Source organism: Lingula anatina, chromosome 8 (assembly GCF_051362555.1).
Source record: "Lingula anatina isolate TDL-2025a chromosome 8, LinAna3.0, whole genome shotgun sequence".
In the NCBI taxonomy this organism is placed as follows: Eukaryota; Metazoa; Brachiopoda; class Lingulata; order Lingulida; family Lingulidae; genus Lingula; species Lingula anatina.
Window position 1 is genome coordinate 5,227,101 of NC_141774.1, and position 14,663 is coordinate 5,241,763.

Below are 14,663 nucleotides of genomic sequence, written 5' to 3' on the forward strand. Positions count from 1 at the left end.
TGCATAATGAAATTCTAAGCAAATTTGAATATATGGCCATGTCTGAAAATTCCAAAATAGCCGTCAAATCCAAGATGGCCACCAAAATACCCTTTCAAATTAAAACCTCAAGTACATAGTCTTTTAATGTCTTAAAATATCATATGAAGGCTAGAAAACACCATGGCATGAGCTCTTCAGGTGTATAAAATCCATAATGGCCGTCAACAGTTAAAAGCGGTCCACTTATTCAAGATATCATTTAGAATGGTCAATTCATAATACGCTTAAAACTACAAGCATAAAATTTGGCACAGTTGTGGACAGTAAAATTCTGAGCAAGTCTGGATGCATTGAAATGTCCGAAAATTCCAAAATGGCTGCCAAATCCAAGATGGCCTCCAAAATATTATTTCAAATTTAAACGTTCAGTATATAGTCTTAGAATGGTTTAAATATCATATAAATGTTAGAAAACACCACGGTATAAATTCAGTATCAGTACTTGTTTCCTTTGGTATATTAAATCCAAAAAGGCCGCCATAATAAGTAGCATTCCACTAATCCAAGATATCTAGCAGAATGGTGAATTCATCAAAAAGTACAAGCATGTTTGTATAGAATGGGTTTCTAAGCAATTTTGGATGTATGGGCATGTCTAAAAATTACAATATATGGCCCCCAAATCCAATGTGGCCACCACAAATACTCGTTCAAAACTCGTATAGTAGCTTAAGATAACATTTTATGGCCATTCAAAACTATGGTAAGAAGTAATCAGTATGTGCTTCTTTAGGTGTATAAAAATCCAAATCCAGGCCACTCGCAGCAGCAGTATGGTGAATTCAACATGCACTTAAAACTATAAGTATGAAAATTAGCACAATTGTAGAGAACAGGATTCTAAGCAATTTTTAGATATAGGGACATGTCTGACAATTCTAATATGGCCACCAAAACTTTTTTTTTTAAAGTAAAATTCTACTTCATAATCTAATAATAATCCTTTATGTTTTTGGTTTGAAAACACCTCAGAATTATCAAAAAGCTGCTCCTTTAGTTACATTAAGATCCAAAATGACTCTTTTTGGTCAAGTCACTACATGCAGCTACATGCAGCAATTCTATAGTGCCACAGGGTATGAAATTGTCAAGGTATTTTCACAAATTAGTTTTAAAGTAACGAAAGTTATTCTGTCAAGTAGGCCTTGCACCTATTATGGCTAATCATCCTTTTACTGTAGTCAATGGACAATTTGCATGGAACTTGAATGTCACATTTTTACGTTTCTACTTATTTGGTTAAATAATTCTCATTCATTCAAATGTGCCTAGTTTTAGTTGAGTTTCCCTCAGCTTTCTCAGAATTTGCCTAAAGCTATACCTCTAACATGTAATCCATTTTCCCAACAAAATACCAAGAGGCATTTGTCATTTTTAACACCAGAAAGCATCAGTTTACAAGCATAAGGGACAACAGGAATGTGAGTGTGGTTTGGCAGTGCATACTAATAGATGTAGGTTATTAGTGTGAACCCCCATAGGACCAGTCTTCCTATGCTTCTGACTCCCCTCACCACAGTTAGCAATTGCACACAAAACTACGAACAAATGTGATAGTAGCTACCTGCGAAAGGTAAGTTTTGTTATCTGGGTAAGTGAGCACTCCCCATGGCTTCATTCTGGATTGTCCCACAAAGACAATGATGTCGGAAACCCCGATGAATTTTTACCTTTCAAAGACCATATTGCTCTAATTTCCTGGTATAATCCTCAGAATACAACGTGGATTTTTGAAGCTTCATTTGTATTAACTATAGGACTTTAATTATTTTATTATCATGTTCATTTATTTGGAAGTATACGTTTGTAACTAATCAAGTTGCCAAATGAGCAAATGAAAACCCAAGTTTGGCGCCTACTGCTTTTTGCGTGCACGAAGTTGGAAGTCTGCAATACAACTCTTGAATAGAGCACGTATTAACAACTGCCCTCCAGCATATTTCTTTGCTCATGAATATTCACTAAATTTTCGGTAGCCATTATTGCAAATGTACTAAATCCATTTCTTAGAGCTGAAATTTGATGTTTCTTATTTACTTTTGAAGCACAAAATAACATCTTGAGATTGCCAAGTGCCACTGTGCTACTGTATTTAGTACTTTACCAATGTACCACACCAAATTGTTGAGACCTGTTTGATTAGCTGTTATGATTAGCTGTTATTTTTGTTACCCTTACGAAAATTTCCTATAGGATTTCCTATAAGATTTCCTATAGGATTTCCTATAGGATCCTATAGGATTTCCTATAGGATCCTATAGGAAATTGTCCCTTTTTCCTATAGGATCCTATAGGAAATCCTATAGGATCCTATAGGAAATCTTATAGGATCCTATAGGAAATCTTATAGGATCCTATAGAAAATCCTATAGGATCCTATAGGAAATCTTATAGGATCCTATAGGAAATCTTATAGGATCCTATAGGAAATATTATAGGAACCTATAGAAATTCATATTAACTGCTTTGAATATTTTTACAGCTTTTTATATATTGTTGGACCTTTGGCAAAATTGGTAATAGGCACTGGTCCCTCAAAACAAAAGAGAATATCATGTTTATATTCTTTATTCAATATGTATAAATGTATGTACATATTCCACAGTATGATATGCATCCAGCTTACTAGAGAATTGTTTCATAGATTTTTGCAAATTTAATGGTGTTGCTACTGCTTTTTAATTATAAGTTCTAAAAGTTATCACAAGTATGCAATATGTCTTGTCAAGCTGTGGAGTCACTGTCTTTTTCTTCTGTGAGTTCGAACTCCTGCCAGAATAAGTGGCTAAAACCTCCCTTGGCCAGACCGTGTCCATTGTCAGCATACTGCTTTAGTCACTTAATAATTGAAGAATTTCAGACAAAAGTCTTTTGCACATTGTTCAATTTTACTGTGATAAGTCTTTTGCACATTGTTCAACTTTACTGTGATAACCTTCTTAACCTCCGTCTGAGTTGCGTTGAACCATTTGCAGACGTATTCTGAAAGAAAGACATTGTGAATTTCAATTAATTGTACATGTCTACAAAAATGCAAAATGATGAAGGAAAAAATTTCTGAGATCAATAATAATCATTGCACCAATTCTATTTTGAGCAATTCATAGCCTTTATTAGTTAACTGAATTTTTTTCAAAGACAAGGTATTAAAGCTGGATAATTTGTAAAAAAAAAATATAAAGAACATGAACATATTTCATAGGACCAAGTCCACAGGAACAATCAGAAACGCATTTTAAAATGCGGAAATTTGCATTGGAGAAAACTCTACTCTGGTTAAATATGCAATTGGGCCATTACAGAGCTGCCAGGGCCAAAAAAGTCCCAAAAACTCATAGAAAACTCATTTCCGAGGGTAAACGGTAATTCCCTATTCTCACCAGTCTTTGCTTGATCTAAATCATCAGTCCAAACCACAAAAAAGCAACCCCCAAATTAAATTTTATAGCTTTTATGTAAGCAAAATGGCCAGATTTTCACAATGCACATTTCATTTCCATTATGTATAGGTTAGCAAAAAATATTTTAAAACAAACTATGGTGTTTACCTTACATTAAGGGTTGAAAAGAAATTAAAGGGAAAGAAAACTTGGCAAATAAACGATCCTGAAGAACATGTGAGGTAATGAAATTTGCCCTGACAGCCTCCCTGACATGTTAATTGTATGTTATTTATTAGCATGGGTCCTTTTCAGTTATATATATCATGATGGTCCCTTGGAGGCAGTTGTGGATAACATTAAATAGATAATTTTTAATAAATCACAAACCAAAAGTTAAATGAAATGTAAAGTTTTTTTAGATTCAACTGCATTTAAAGAAATATGAGCAATTGATCACAGTTTTAATAAGAAATAAAGAGACTAAACAATGATTGCATTATGTATCCTTGTTTCTTCATTATAAATTATAACTTGTTCAATGTAATATAGATATGTTGTTTACAAGGTAAACTACAAATTAGATCAAATAATTATCTCATTTTCAATTTGATTAGATGCCCAAATGATCCAATGCATTACTGTAATACATACCTTCCTCAATCAGATTTTTCTACACTCTGTATCCTTCCCCTATGCTTTTGAATTTAAACTGTCTTGATAGCTGTCTCATTTGGTGCAAGTCTCATATAAACAAAGACTTAGACAGGATACCACACATCTGATAATATCTAATAGGCGGTTACTGTTACTAGTGTAACAATAGCTACAGGAGTAGTGACCTAATAATAGGTGCCAGGCTAACAAAAGAAATTCACAGTTGTTGAATCTGTGGTTATGGCTGGTGGAGTAGGGCATTGTCTAGCTAACATCAGTTGACTGTTAAACCTTACAAGTGATTGAGCATGGTTTATAATAAAATGTGTCTTTTATATAAACATATTAATTTATCCTCGTTTCCCATCCTTTATGAGGGACAGTACTATACCCATGCTGTTCGCACTTATGATTTTACATTATATTTTATATATTAGGCAGAATTGCACTTTCACTTTTTAAAACAGCCAAGGTCAGGTAAAATCTGATTAGATAAGGTTGACTTTCAATATAATAGAAGAAATATGAAGTAAGTGAATATTATGATCACACAAAAAGTAAAAATATATTATATACTGATATTAAGACCAGTTTCATTATTTTTCATTTAACCCGGCTTTATAAAAAATCACTGATTTATAAAAAATCACTGTATGAATTAGCATAGGATTTCCTATCAAATTCCTATAAGATTTCCTATAGGATCCTATAGGAATTTTAGAATGGTCTGAACATAAATTAAAAATTAAAATTATATAATGATATTTAGATTAGATTCATTATTTTTATTCAACCCGGCCTTATAAAAATTCCCTGTATGAATTTGCATAGGATTTCCTATAGGTTCCTATAGAAATTCCTATAAGATTTCCTATAGGAATTTTTGTAATGGTCTGAACATAAATTAAAAATCAAAATCATATACTGATATTTAAACCAGATTCATTATTTTTCATTCAACCTTATTAAAATTCCTTAAACATACACATTTATACATATTGAATAAAGAATGTAAACATGATATTATCTTTTGTTTTGAGGGACCAGTGCTTATTACCAATTTTGCCAAAGATCCAACAATATATAAAAAGCTGTAAAAATATTCAAAGCAGTTAATATGAATTTCTATAGGTTCCTATAAGATTTCCTATAGGATCCTATATGATTTCCTATAGGATCCTATAGGATTTCCTATAGGAAATTTTCGTAAGGGTATATTTGTAAACATTTGATCATGAATGGTGATAAAAAATTCGTCCTTACAGCGTATTTTTATTGGGAAGCACCATGCAGTGATCCAACTGAAGAATCATAACCAACAGACAAAATTGGAACACCCCAATTTGCCTCTTTGAGACTAGTTACTTTGGTGTTTCTTTCACATTTTATGGATTTTACATGATACTTTTTTTTTTCTTATAAAGGGGAAGTCGCCTATGAGTGCCATTAAAATAAAAACGCTAACTGATCTTAATGAAAAGCCAGAGTAAAAGGTCAAACTGCTGATTATAATTAAGCATTGTTTCAGTACATAGATAATAAATGTATCATGCTTGGTATTTTTTACAAACTCTGCAGTGTTTTTTGCAAACTCTTTGCAAACTACTGCACAAGTAGAAATTTACTGATTATACAGGTACTCGCAAAGCCCACGTTCCTATTCATGAGTGATTACAATTTAATACATGTGGCCCGCTGACTTTTGGAGGCCATTTTGGAATTTAAGTCATAAAGAGGCAGATACTGATACTGCATACATACTATGGTATTTTCTAATCACTAAATTATATTTTTTTATAAAAGACTATACATAAATAACTTTCATCTTGAAAAGGCATTTTGGTGGTCATATTGAAATTGACTGTCATATTGGAATTTTCAGACAGGCCCCTGTATCCAACGTTGCTTAGAATCATGATCTCCACAACTGTGCCAATGTTTATGCTTTGGGTTGTAGGAGCTTCATGAATTCACCATACTGCTGCATATTTTGAGTATATTTTTGAGTTATTTTACTTTTGGTGGCCATTTTGGATTTCTTTCCTCCTTAAGAAGCGGATATTGATAATTCATTCTTAGCATGGTATTTTCTATTTATAAAATGATATTTTAAACCATTATAGGATTATATATTAGAAGTTTTAATTTTAAAGAGTATTTGTGGCGGCCATATTGGATTTGGCGGCCATATTGGAATTTTCCGACATGTCCATGTATCCAAAATAGCTTAGAATCCCGTTCTCTACAACTGTGCCAAATTTTATGCTTGTAGGTTAAAAATGCACAATTCACCCTTTTTTCTGCATCAAATTATTGGACTATTTATTTAAGTGACCTGTGCTTGGAGTTCTGCCTGGAAATTAGATTATGGTCCTTGTGAACACCCCTGCACGCAGGCTAATATAGGACATCTTTCCTATACTTCTTTGAATTTTGGTGCTTGGAAGTGTTTCTCTGGTAAGTAAATTTCACTGATGCTCACAGATCACTCACATGAGAAAACAGTTTCATTGGATCTTAGTTTTGATAGTCAGAATGGTTTCATTTGTGCTAGATCCTGAGATTTGATTTACCTGTTGACAGTTGTGACCAAGTCTGTCAGAGTGAACAGACGAAACAGCCAACAGGTAAATCAAATTTCAGGATCTAGCATAAATGAAACCATTCTGAATATCACTCACATGAGTTTGACATTGCCGAGTAAAGTTTGGCCAAAGGAAAGTCCTAAGTGGTGACATGACAAAAAGCACATTTTACTACCCCCTTATATGTAACTTTAGGTTGCGGATACGGAACCCCTTCAGTTGCTCCTCACAGGTACTATGTCAAAGCCATAGATCCCACTGACCAATGGCAACAAGGGTACAATGTGTTCAGTTACACTCTGCGACACTCTGGTGTGTTTTCGTTTGGGTAAGTCTATTTTTGTTTGTCTTTCACCACCACCCAACCACATATTGTTCAAAATGCCTTCATACATGTACATCACAAATTGGTAAACTACTGTCCAGAGCAAACAGACAGAAGGGCACATACAACATTAACGTCAGGTTAAATTGATGAGCAGAGACATTAGTTTGTCATCTATGTGAGTTTTTTTTTTTTTTTTTTTTTTTTTCGTATTCTGAAGTTGGTGAGTAAAAATAAAAAAAAATGTGTCAACATTGTTTTTTTTTTCTGAGAATATTTTGTTTTGTATGCCAAGACATGTGCTCGAAGTTACATTTTCTTGATATTCATGACATCTTGACATCATGATATTCAAATTGATGGTGATTATGCTGGTAGACATTATGCATAATTGCTTTAATATGGGCAAACCAAATGTTAAGATAACATCGTTGATATTCATGACATCTTGACATCATGATATTCAAATTGATGGTGATTATGCTGGTAGACATTATGCATAATTGCTTTAATATGGGCAAACCAAATGTTAAGATAACATCGTGCCTTATACTGAATTAAATTGTAAATCTAAACTCCTTCAGTAAAAACTCCTTTACTTTATTTGAATATAGTTTCAAAGGTTTAGACGACTTTAAATCTCATCCATTGTGTAACTCAGTGGGATATTCAAGAGGGTGGAGTTCTCTCACAGCTAATGTGCTTTAAGTTTTTCTTTAGTCAGATTGTTGGTCCACTAGACTAATTTGATCAAAAGCTGTTTTTTGGCACATTTCATAACTGTGGTCTCAAAAAAGGACCTTACAATTACTCTTCAGTCTTGGTAGCAAAATATTTCAGACAAGACTTCTCTGGACAAGAAAAATGTCTTTGTTTGTGATCTTGCTTGGTATAGTCCCAGTTGGCACATTTGCCTCAGAAAAACCCAAATTAACTTTAACATCAGTATCACTCATGTAAAAACTGCTCAAGGAAGGGAGACACCTTTTCTCATGTTGTAGGAATCAAGAAAGCTAAATTGTTGTAATTGGACACTCCAGTCCACGCAGGTTTGGAAGATGTCTGTCTAGCTGGATGTAGAAAATGGCTCTAACTGCAGAAACTAGGGCCTCATGCATCTCCTTAGCATTTGTTATATTGTCCCGCACGAAGACGAACTAGATACTCCAGCGCAGTAGACCACTGCAATCATACTGCTAACATGCTTCAAATCTGCTTCGATGTGGGAGCTAATTAGCATATTTGAAACATGCTTCTATCATGCTGCTAATCTACTGCATTAATGCTCTTCCTCTGTACAACCCTATGTAAATTTTGAAGTAGAATTGCAGTAGGCTATACTGCATTTCTACTGCAAATATGCTCCACACCACTACTGCGTTAATGCTTCTTTGCTACTTCGATACTACTGCATTTTCGTGGGGGCTGTATAAACTTTAAGGCCAACCAATATAACCCTGTTTTTCAGAAGAATTTTTGGTTGACAATACCCCCAAATTGTCACTGGCCATATCTCTGTAAGTAGGGATTTTTTTCAGGAAATACTTCAGCCTCAGATATTGTTCATATAAAGGTTCAAACACATCAAATATGATGTAAATCCGTTCACCCCCACCTTGCCGCATTTTCTACATTTGGTCTGGTTTTCTGGTGGACACACACTTAAGGTTTATATATAAGAAGTGGAAAAAATAATGTAGAAAACAATCTGTTGGTAGCAGTAGAAGTTTCTGGTTATATTCATGGTTATTATCACCTTTCGTCCAAAACTCCTTGTGAAACTGCCTTACATACATTATTTCGGGTAATAGATAAGTCGTCAGTGTTCAGTGACTTTGACTCCATTCCCAGATATTTATATCGATCCAACTACATCGACCTAACTCCCTGGGGGTTCACGCTAAATATTAAAATAGCTGTCAGCTGAGCGAGCACGTAAGTTAATTACCCCCTTACAGCTTGTAGTAGGCGGGGCGGACATTTCAGCCGGATTATCTGACAGTAATCTAGTGAGATCCCCACGGAGATAGACCGATCTTAAATCTATGGGAATGCGCCCTAAGTTAATTAACATATAGGCATGTGCCTTCTTACGGATAACGTCATAATCACAATTTTGGGTTAAAAACTGAAAATCGTTTTGCTAAATGTCTATTTTGCCTGAGCACTCACAGTCACCATTTCAAAACCGATTTAATGACATCATTTAGTACTAAAAAAACAGCATTTTTTCTTAAAAAGGTCTTAGTTAATTTTAATCGATGATAAAGCAAATCAATGCCTTTGTTTAATGAAAATCTATAATTAGAGGCTCATGAATCCATAACAAAAACATTCAAACCAAAATGCCGGTTGTAGCCATACACTCTGGTCAGCTCTGACAATTTGGGTGATAAAATCCTTTTTCAGGGATGAAGTTTCACTCCATAACAGTTGTTATCTTACCTTTAAACACAGAGGTATTAAATTGACGATTCGAGAGTTGCCTATGCTTATACATTGCAAAAAAGGAATATAAACGTCGATATTTTATATTTTCGAGTTTTTTATTGTTTTAAATTAACACAAAGATAGGTGCATTTTTTAAAATAATTAGATGCAGGAAAACCCTCAATTTCTGTATCTGGATGAAATAAAGGATTGCAATACCTTTATAAGAGACTAGTATTTAAGATGTTCAATAAAATAAGATATAATTTGATTTTTTTTTCAAATGCACAGTTACTACACAGTGATTGATATAATTTATAATAAATTTTAATTGCTATTTTCATATTTATATTGTTTTAATAATTTTTACAGATTGTTTTAATGTAAACACATCCATTATGTAAACTAAATTAAAAATCACCTTAAAGCGGTGGACATCAGATACTGTGTGGTGTAGAGCAGCACAATGTTAATCATAAAGGGTGTTGTATTCAATCAGACGAATTTCAAAATTGTTTTTCTGCTTTACAAAACCTTTTAGAACTAAATTCATACTGAAAAAAAATCATACTGATAGCCTATGAAAAGTTATTCCGGTCCACCCAATTTCATTGACCTTGACCTAATTTCCAATGTCACAGAGCCTTTTAAAGTGGAAATTTTGCAAATTTCAAAATGCAATATCTCCTAGAATTTTCAACATTTTGACAAAATCTTTCATAGGTGAGGTCACACAATGGTTCTATATCATGTGATCCAATTTTAGGAAAGTAGGTCAAGTCAAGGTCAAAATTATTACATGATATACTCCATATGGTTGACATTCGGCAGGGGGTAAACCAGATGTCACAGAGCCAATGTAGAAAGTTAACCGGTATTTCTATCCAGTGCAATCGCTAAAATATTGACAATTGACTGATTATTTTTTTTTAATATAAATTTTTAAATATTAATAATTTCACAGAATTAGTGACTGTCAATTTCTCCATGAAATCCTGATTTTTTTTGTAATAACAAGCTATAGAATACTACCACAAACATATACCCAACCCCCAAATCAAATGTCAAATTTGACCTTGGCCTTCAATTTTAAGGTCATTTGGACATTTTTCTTTCCACATGTTTTTTTCGCAAAAAAATTGAAATAATTATCATAGGTAGCCTATAGTCAGAATATGCTATACACCCAATAATAGTGACCTTGACCCATTTTTCAAGGTCACAGGGGCATTTAAAGACGAAATTTGTAAAATTTGAAATTGCAATTATGCCTAAAGTATGGGCCATAATTATGGCTAAGGGCCTTACGGCCAATAATACTAATGTAAATCCCAAGATAATGACCTACTTTTATGAAAGTAGGTTATGGTCGCTAATGACGAATCTGCCTTAAAACAGGTTTCTTTCCCATATCTCAAAATCCGGGATGCCCACAGCCTAAATTATAGAATAATGCCTTATAGTGTTATCTAAACTATATCTAAAATAAACTGAACTTTTGTAGCAATTGCATGATGCCTTTTTTTTTAATATAGATTTTAAAATATTTATAATGTTGCACTCAAACCTATATCCAACCTCCCCAAATCAAATGTGAAATCTGACCTTGACCTTCAATTTCAAGGTTATTTGGACATTTCAAGGTGACATATTCACTTGGGCTAAAACTGATGTATTGTTGATCCACCTCCCCTAATCCACACATTTTCTTTCAGAATATGAGATCAGATTTAACACATGGCCTTGAAATTGACCTTTTTCTTTCAAGGTCATTCCACCTCGATTTTGCAGGGGAATCCTCCGCCACTGGCTTCAGCCTGTTGTAGTCTAGTTTAAAGTTGTATTCACTTTTTAAAAACACCTATGTGTATAGAATCTTAATTTTCACCATGTCTTTACATTTCTCAAAAAACCCTAAATGGTAATGTGTGTTCCGAAAACGTATGTTAATGTATGTTCCTGATCGTTCAATTTTAATTTTTATACTGCGTTCCAATATATTTTGTAGTGATTCACTCATGGTAAATTATACATGACGTGAGGCTGTTTTTTATAAATATTTAAATTGTAAGTGGTGTTAGACGATGATTTACTTTATTATTGTTCATTGTTACAGGAGAGTGAAACTTTGATATAAACTTCTTCATGTGGGACACTAAAATAATCAAATGTAGTTTGCCATCTATGCACTGGATATTCTTATGAGCATGCCTGTGACATCGATTGCACCTTTATTTTGGGTTTGGATGTATAACATGTTCATGATTCATTGACAAAATACCAATTATACCATTTTTCTCAAGTTATGTTAAAATTTTTTTGGCCTTAATTTAATGAAAAATCCATGAAATATTACCTCTTCTGACGTTTGCCCCATTAACACTGACCCTTGACTAATTGCCATGTTTCTATGTCCCATCCCTTACTTCCATAAGTATATATAATTCATTGATATATTTAACCATGTTGATGTAGTAAGCCCTTTCTCACCCCTTCCCCAACTTTCAAATATGGGATATTAAGACTTCCCCTCACATTCAATTTCATAATTTTCTGAAATAAAATTTTGAGGCTCCAAATCGTCATAAGTATTACATTTTAGCATGGTCACATATCATTCCTCAAATGCTTAAAAATTAATTCAAACAATGATTAATAAAAATTGTTTGAATTTTGAGAAACCCATAAACTGTGACCTCTTGTGACCTTTGGCCCAATATCAATGACTCCTGACTAATTGTCACGAATCTTTGACTTATGAAATTAAATGTCTCATCCAATGCCTCCATAATAGTATATGATACATTGATATATCTTTATCGTTATGATATAGTAAGCAATTTATTTTCCTTACCCCCATCTAAAAAAACGCAATTTGGTGGGTTGTTGTTATAAAATTGCCACTGGTGGGATGGAGTTATATAAGGTGTGTAATATACTGCTATCCCACATATTTTGACAATAGAGACATAGGCCTTACTAAAATCACTATGATAATTTGTTCCTTTTTTGATATCAACACTAGTGGGACCGATTTTGTATTAATTTTGTATTAATTTGTATTAATTTTGTATTTTGTATTAAAGTGCAATTTAAGACTAAACTAGTCTGAGGCGATCTCAAAAATCAAGTAAGGAGTCTTAATTTGATCTTAAGACTAAAAACGAACAGAAAGTCCAGTGAGTAACACTATAATTGCCATGACTTCCTTCAAAAGCAAAAAATTCATGAAAATATTGTTTTAAATGTGAAATTCTAATATTGGATGTCTACAGTGTTATAAGATTTTAAATAAAATTAAAACTGTATATTTATATGGTAGATTGAAGTGAATTTTCAAATGTGTGTGACAAATAAAAAGGCATGTCTTATTTTAGAATACATGTACCTTTCTATTGCTTTTGAAACTATATTTTTAGGCTCTGATGTAAAAACATTAAAACATGCTACACTAGTACTTCTACAACCAAGTCTATCCAACCAAGTCAGTCCAAGTCTGACCACGCGACCTCCACAGATGGCTACACTCTGTAAAAGCCCTTTAAAAATAATAAATAAATAAATAAATAAATAAATAAATAAATAAATAAATAAATAAATAAATAAAAACAGGGACTAATTCTTTATGTAGAAATGGATTCATTAATCATTGGTTAATATGGAAAAATTGCTGTATACCCCAGGAAAATTTATTTTTTGGACCAAAATGAACAGTTGTCATCCCTTAATTATTTAAGATCGCCTCAGACTAGTTTTAGTCTTAAATTGCACTGTAAGACCAAATCAGGCCCATGAGTGAAAGTGTATGGGTCATGGCCCAAATATAACTTAGGTCGTTTTAAAGAAATTTAATTCAACGGGTACCCCTGTATTTGTATTTGCGTGTCTCATTATTCCACATGTTTAAACATCTCAGATTTAAATCCTGTTGCTGGGTAACACTGGAAACAGGAGAAGAAAAAAACTGGAATGTTGCAACCAAATATAACGCTGGTATCCGAAACGACACGGGAAAACCAAATGCAAGCCCAATAACCACAAGTAGCGCCATGGTTAAGTAAGTACTTGATGTTTAGTGCAAGTAAAATTTCACGGATCATCACATGACTTTAATCACAGAAATATAATATTAGTGCAAAACAAGTTAATACAATTCGCTAGGGAGCTCGTAAATAACACATTGATCCATTATAATTAAAATGGTTATTGTCATTTTTATTTTCAATAGCATGGATGTCACATGTGGCTATCAATTTGACATTCCGAATGCTGACGCAGATGGGGATATTGTAAGATGTCGCTGGGCAACGGGAAAGGATGAGTGCGCCGACATATGTGGGCCACTTCCGGGGTCAACTTTGTATCCAGTACGTAAACTCTCTCTCTCTCTCTCTCTATTTCCTCTTTATCGTCATGAATATACTTACACCCAGTATGGCATTAGATCGGACATCATAAAGAAATCATCGCAGCAAAGGAAAAATCAGCTCTATGCAACCTTTGCTTGGACGAAAAACTGTTAATAATGATAACACCAGACACTCTATATAAAAGAACTGAAATAATTACCATGTGTCGGCATAAGGTGACGTAACTAACGCGGCGTGCGACGTAATTGTCGTCACGCCGTGTACAAAAACGGCTAAAAAAACATTTTCAAATAAACCTCATATATATATATATATATATATATATATATATATATATATATATATATATATATATATATATATATATAACATTGGTCAAAAAGGTTGTCCCACCTTCAGTATCATGTGCTGTTATTTATAAATGATCACATCACAGGTGAAGGTTGTTATATGTAGTGATTTTCATTCAAGATACCATAACTAACATGATTTGTCAGATAGAAAAAACAAACTAGCCGTGAAAATATTAATATTTAAATACCATTTATTCATATATACTACATGTACCCCCTTAAATCCAACGTTTCACTGTGATTTTCACAGAGGTAAATAAATCTCCATTAAATTGAAACGACACCACCAAATGTCACCAAATTTACACACATTTAGCATTAGGATGTGCTCGTTAAAGGATCCTTGGCTAATTTCGTTTGTGTTTACCGCGTACTGTTATTACCTCATGTAGGTGGCACAGCCTGCCTTTAACAAGGGTAACAATTATGTTTTATGGGATATTGTCCCATTCTTCCTAAATAGTTTGGGGGAGTGTGTCCAGATTAGTAGGAGTTTGGTTCTTCTTTGCATTGCACACTTC

The 14,663-nt window shown here is 33.4% G+C and overlaps 1 long non-coding RNA gene across 1 annotated transcript; it reads right to left on the reverse strand.

Moving 5' to 3' along the window:
* Nucleotides 1-2,594: 2,594 nt before the first annotated feature.
* On the reverse strand, nucleotides 2,595-4,149 carry LOC106153683 (uncharacterized). The gene is made up of 2 exons (XR_001237442.2): nucleotides 4,077-4,149; nucleotides 2,595-3,024 (listed from the first exon to the last, which is right to left on the reverse strand). It is a non-coding gene; the product is annotated as an uncharacterized LOC106153683 (long non-coding RNA).
* Nucleotides 4,150-14,663: the final 10,514 nt, after the last annotated feature.